This window comes from Ips typographus, linkage group LG4 (genome assembly GCF_016097725.1).
Source record: "Ips typographus isolate SLU linkage group LG4, UJ_Ityp_2.0, whole genome shotgun sequence".
NCBI classification, from domain to species: Eukaryota; Metazoa; Arthropoda; class Insecta; order Coleoptera; family Curculionidae; genus Ips; species Ips typographus.
In genome coordinates, this window is record NC_138425.1 from 5,718,784 (window position 1) to 5,725,597 (window position 6,814).

Consider the following 6,814-nt stretch of genomic DNA (forward strand, 5'->3'; position numbering starts at 1 on the left):
GTGCATTAATGCCTTAAAAAGCTTATGCAAAAGTTATTAAGAATATTTATTGAGCCTCAATTTGTCTTCTTAATAGAAACGTTTTTATTTACTTGCAGTACGTATATTTCGGAGAGTACGGATGTAGGTACGGAGAGAAAAAATGTACTTAAATAGTCTAATTTTTCAAGTTTTTAACCTCTTACCCACTAATTCAATAGTGAGAACTTATTTTCTTTTTCTTTTTTTCTGTTGTTATCATAACTTTCCATTTTTTTCATAGATTGTATAATTAGTTCAGTTTTACCCTTTGATAAGTGGCAAAATTAAGTGTCTTGTAAATTAAACTGCTGGCCAGTTGAAACGGACAGCCCGAATTTTTTGGTTTGGTTAAGTTAAAATATTTTTAAGATGAAAATTCTTCTCTTTAGGTCGTGTATAAAGGTTATATTTTTAAAAAATTTCATTTTCTCCGAGAATTTAGGAAACCCAATTTAGAGTGTTTTTTAACACATTAACACGACTTTTGACATTTTTTGTTTAGAAGAACTTTTGACGTTTTCAATTATCGCATCCACTTTTCGAGTGAATCCATATTTTATAAAAAGTGCTTTTTAGATCAGAGATATAATAAGTTCAAATTCTCATACAGGGTGTTAAATAATCAGATCACTTATGCTTCAAACATTACCTCATCCAACAAAGTATTCATCCAAAAATGTTGAGGTAATACTGATTTTCTAAGATGAAAGCAAAATTTCTGTTAAAGTGTATTTTTCTATAAAATGAGGAATTTTTCGAACAGTAGTTGCAATAATTAAAAACTGTTATTAAACTTTTTTTTAAAACATATCATGGGTTATACTCATTTGATTAAAAACAATCAAAAAAAGTTAATCTACATTCTCGTAGAGAATAACAATTCTTAAAAATGTAACCCTTTCATAAATCACAATGTATACGCTAGCTTAAGGAATATGTTGGAAGCTGACAAACCGGATAAAATTTGTATCTTGTTTTCTTTTCAAAATTTAAACTTTGGTCCGGTCAAATTTAGCAATTTATTATTAATTCTACCACACGTAGTCGAAAAATGACACAAGAGTAAATAAAAGCTTTTGGAATGTCACAAAATTCACAACTTTAATTAAAAGTGCCATTAAAACTACTCTCTCCTTCAGTAAAATACTTGGCAAACGTCTCAATCCTCAATCACTACTACTGATTGATTAAGATTGGACAAGAGGCTGATTACAAACGTCTAAGTTAGTGACAAAAGTCAATTCCTTAAGAAGATTAATTTGATCTCGAGAAACTTTTGGGTAAAGGTTAATTGCCACATGCTTAATCAAACACAAGTGTCAGTAACATTTTATTCATTTTAAGAGTGGTTCATCTTAGATAAACGGCTGTTTCTGAATATAAGAATGTATGCAAAAATTTGTTCCGTGACTCATCTGGATAAATCAAATGCCAGGGACACAAGAACAATATATCAGGGAAGACGTCCTGAACAGTGCCAAAGCGGGAGTCTGCGGCAATTTAACCGGAATACGATATACAGAATGGTGTGGTTTACTGCTTTTCGTGACCGCGGTGTTTTGATAATCAATCTGTTGCAGAGGCAGGAACAACAATAACGAGGTTTGGTCCCAACGAAAGTGGATATAAACATGTCAAAGTTACTGACACCTTTTGATATCCTAATTGGAAATACGTTATCTAACGCTCTCCTAATGGAAACACAAATATATGTGTGTACAAAAGACTGATCGAACACATTCGGGACCCCATACAGACGGCTTATCGAGTGCGCGGTATTAATTGGACGATTTCATTTCCTGCTAATCCGGTTTCAGGCGATTAAAATTTTGGCTAGTTCCGATTTTAGTGCGGTTTTTTAATGGGGCTCCGCTAGCCTAAATTGCTTTACCACATTTGACGTCTCGTTAGCGGCGCCAGTCTTTGTTTTCTAAAAAGTTTAGTTAATTTTCTGTTTGTTTTCCAACTCTTTATTTGCTAACACCGAATTGGATTTCGATATTAAGTTTCTGAACTTTCTACTCAATTCTATCATCCTAATTTTCAACCAGTTAAAATACTAATCAAAAGAAAGAAGTATGAAGAATATGTTATGAATATGACACATCATCTCAATCTTTTCATAAACTGAGAAAGTAAAGTAGTGAACTCTTCACTTCCTCAATTTTATACATTTGATTGTTAAGTTAAAACTGCCCGAAAATTGTTGCAATTTTGAACTTAATTACTAGTATCGGATTTTTTTATACATACAGTGTGTCCATATGGACAGGGTGTTTCAGAGTTGTTGTGACAAAAGCCTAGGGGAGATTCTTCTGGCCAAATTAAGCAAAAAGTTAAAGAGAACATGTGTCCGCAAGTGCTTTGTTCTCAAGATACAGGGTGTTCAAATTTAAAAAAAATTCAAATTTAGAGCAAATTTGCTTGCTCAAGTGTTGCTTAAAAAAACTGTCTCTCAAATATCTGCAGATGCTCAAACTTTGGTAAACACCGCCGACGGTCTTTCTAGACGGGGAGGCACAGTAAGACCCAGGTTAAAGTTATATAAAAAAATTTTTTTTAAACATTACAGTGTTAATAAATCCATTTTGGAGAAAAAAAAGAAAGAATAAACACTACATTATAATTAAATTAAAACTAAAGGTCTACATTTGGCCCCCAAATCAAAAACTATAGCCCTTGAACTAAATCTCCTTGATTCCGCACAGGCAGTCAGGACAAAATGACTGCCTGACATTTTTTAAGACTTGCAGGTTGCAAGTAGCCTGGCATTTCGTTCAACAAAATATGCTAACAAAACCTTCTCATATTCGTCGTAGTAAAAATAGTATAAGCATCACAAACACGATTTAAGACAATTAAACAAACTTTGTCATCGATCAGTAAAGCTTACTTACTGTTCTTGATACCAGCTTACAACACTATATTAATTCAAGGACTTCATCTAAATCCTCAACTTTCTGTCTTATTATCAAACCTTCTCCCATTGTTTATAGTACACCAATTTCTGAGTCATTATTTATCACTAAACACCCTGTCATACCCGACTCCAAGCCCCATACAATTGCAAGCCAAACCAGGGCCCGATATCCCAACAATGTACGGATTTCAAGTACTTACGCCTTCGGGGACCACGGATATTCGAAAATGATTTTGCAGGACCGGTGGGGCTATTATTAAGCGATCCGCGGCCCGGAACATGTGTTTAAGTATCATTTACAAGAGCCACGGATTGTTTCACGTCGACAAGCTCCATTTTATTAGGTTGAAGGGTTGGTTTTTTGCCAGAGGCGGGGGCAATACAACTTTCAACTTAATAGCTAACCAAAGATAGGGACTCGGTCCCGCCAATGGCTTTTGCATAAAAGCTTTGTAGCGTGGAATTTGGGATTTAATTTGCAACTATAATTCGAGGGTAGGGGGTTTAAGTGTTACGTTAATATTTCATACCTTAAGAGCGGAGGGAGTGCTTGTGGGGCTTTGGTTTGGGACATACTTTCAAGGGTGCTCGTGTAAATCCACTATGCGTGAATGCGTAAAACTGGTTGGAAAATCCCCTTTTTTATATCCGCACTTGACAGCAACAGCGATTTTCGCAAGTGGAATAGTGTGAATTGGATATTTCAATATTAAATTCTTATAATCCGTATACTCGAAAAAAAACTACAATTCTACAAGAATTTACAATACTTGACATTTCACTAATGAGTTTTAATTGTAATTTAGTGTTATCAAAGATTTCAGAACCAGAAAGTTATTTTTTTACCATAAGGCATCTCAAGTTCTGAAATCAGACAGTTGCAGAACTGAAAACAGTTACAAACTCTTGAACGTTTGCTATTAATATTATTTCTTCATAAATTTACAAAACAGTATTTTCAGTATGGATTCTTAATAGAAATATAGTCTTTTCAATGGTTTCAGGTCCAGAAAATTATATTTTTGACTGTAAGACATCTTAAATTTTGAAATTCCACTCTTAATATTATTTCTTCTGGAATTTACAAAACTGCGTTTTATAGCATTAATTTTTAATTGACATGTAATGGTAATGTTTTTAATGATTTCAGGTCCAGAAAGTTATATTTTTGCCTATAAGGCATTTCAGGTTTTCTATTCATCATTTTAACGACTGAAAACATTTAGTAAGTGTTGCAACTCTACACATTACTCATCACAATACTATTTTACAATAATTTACGAATTTTGACATTTTAACATTGAATATCAATTCAAATGTAGTGTTTTTAAAGATTTCAGGAACAGAAAGTTATGGTATTTTTGACTGTGAGGCATCTCAGGTGGTAAAATCAAACAGTTGCAGAACTGAAAACGTTTAGAAAGTCTTAAAATTCTACTCTTAATATTTTTTTTAAGAAATTACAAAAGCACAGCATTTTTTAGCATTGATTTTAAATTATTGAAATTTAGTATTTTTCAAAGTTTTCAGTTTTCTTAGAAGCACTTTTTCTTGACTAACAAGAATTAATAAAGTTAATTAATAAATTATAAGTATTCTCAATACAATTTTGATTATAGTTACAGGATGATTAAAATTAACAATAATTGAATGTTCTCAATGGTATTTAAAGAACCTGAAGCATTATTTAACCTGTTTTAATCTGCTTTAAAACATGAGTGAAGCTAAGCTATTTAATTTCTAAATAATTTCTTGTAAAAGTCTTTGACTTTGATCCGGGCTGTATACAGACATCGAAAGGAATTCTAATAAAAGTTAATTTTTTTTTCGGAGATCGATTACATGCTTTGAAAAGGGCTTTTACACTAAAAACAAACAACCAAAGGCGGTTTTCGGTTTGCCCCTGCCGTTGAATCGAATTTACATCATTAAAGATTATGATGACGTCTTCAAAAACGTTCAAACCCCTAGTTATACAAGCTTATGCGGGTTGGATTTTACGGTCAGGCAAATACAGAAAGGAAGAACCTATCGGGAATCGGTAATGAAGCAAAAAATTAAGTTGGATCCAACGTTTCATGAATGTTATTGTATTTAAAATTTAAAAACGTGATCCCTTTTTTTTGGAGGGGGTGTACAAGTACAAAATTAATACCCTTCATGTCTCCTTAGTTACAAGGAAAGTGCTTAAATTTTTAATCAATTTAATTATTTAATTAATAGTTGAAGGGCTTGCCGCCTTTATTCTTGCCCTCGGAAGCCCGTTTGCGTGTGTTAAATGAATACGCTTTTGTGTTTCCAAATTTTCCAACAATAGGTACGATTAATTTTAAATGTCTTTTTGAATATTTAATAAGACCTAACTTTTTCTTTACTGTTTAAATTAACGTTTTAATAGTTTAGTTTCTTTCAACTTGAAATTTTAATTTTTTCGCTCAAACAATGAATTATAATAAGGGCTTAAAAATTAATTAAACCGCTTTTTCTCTCCCAAAATTCTATTTAATTAATCCTAGATATTAGGAATCGATTCGACTGAACCAAAGTTAAAACTACTCCCCATTATTTACACCTGAACAAAATCCATTAAAACGTTTCGCCCGAGGACAATCAGGCTACGATTTAATCAAAAGTATTTTCGAATGATTTCTGATCTGTTTGATGAATTAGGAGTTTCTTCGAGCGGCAATTCAAACTATCTTTTGGCTCGAGCTTATTGTCTCTCGTCGAGTCTGGAAAATTTAATTATGTTTTGTCGCAAGGATCTCTATTCAGAACGGTTTCGTTCCAAACCAAACAATACGTTTTGTTTCTGACCAATTCATTACAATCGCTTATTTGTTTTCCCTAAAACGTTCAGAGACAACAAACATGAGCGGTATATTTGTTTTGTTATGGAAAAAGTTTATGTAAAGTTATAATGTCCAGAGTATACGTTTAAAATGTTTAGACTTTTAGATAAAGTTAACGTTGCAAACCTGTGCAAAATACCACTAAAGTTTGGTTTTGTCACATAATGATTGTGAATTTTTGATAATTTTACTTGTACAACTGTTCTTTTTTTTTTTTGAATGAGGGTGTAAAAATGTAGATATGTAGGGGTATAAACATTAGGGTTTCGTGCCTTGACCCAGTTCCTTTCGCACCTACTAACTTATTCATTCTTTAATTTCGGGCAGGACTGCAGTTTCGAATACATGAAGGGCTCATGAACATTTAAATAGTCATTTCGCCTGGGTCTCTATATACAATAAAAAATTCATTCGCATCTTCCGGATTTTAGAGTCGATATAAACGGCTTGACTTCGGTTTTGTTTCGCATGCCAACGGCCTGTCATAAGCAGTTCCCGGGTCTCGTGCCTGCGAATATATGCAAGTGGAATTGATATCCAGACACACGTGCCAATTAATGAGCTGTATCGGTCTGGTGGAACATAAAATTTAATAAATAGTTAAACACACCAAACGCATCTGCCGGTGGCAGCGCCGTGATTAATAGACTTGCCTGGTCAGTTAACTTGTTTGAGTTTTATTTGTCAAAGTTTTTTTTAATTGATTCATTCGGGAATTTGTTGTTTTTGGTAAATAAAACAGATCTGCATGTGTAATTTAATAAAATGACGTATTCTGGATCTCTGGGAAGTTACTGGAAAATATTTGGATTAAATCGAGTTTGGACTTCCCATGCACTTGAAGTTTCACTTTACAACACTATCTTTAGAATCGCTCTAAGTTTTTCTGGTAAAGCAAGGTGACAACTAAAACCCGACTATCTGTTATCCAATATTTTCTTAACAAAAAAGGTGTACTTAGTTGGTATCCTTAAGGTCAATGGTTTTCGAGATATTTGCAATTAAAGTATTCGGTGTCATA

General features: G+C 33.0%; 1 long non-coding RNA gene across 1 annotated transcript; it reads left to right on the plus strand.

Moving 5' to 3' along the window:
• Positions 1 to 1,139: 1,139 nt before the first annotated feature.
• LOC145728723 (uncharacterized) lies at positions 1,140 to 1,863 on the plus strand. Its single transcript, XR_014178146.1, has 3 exons — positions 1,140 to 1,307; positions 1,366 to 1,547; positions 1,602 to 1,863. It is a non-coding gene; the product is annotated as an uncharacterized LOC145728723 (long non-coding RNA).
• Positions 1,864 to 6,814: the final 4,951 nt, after the last annotated feature.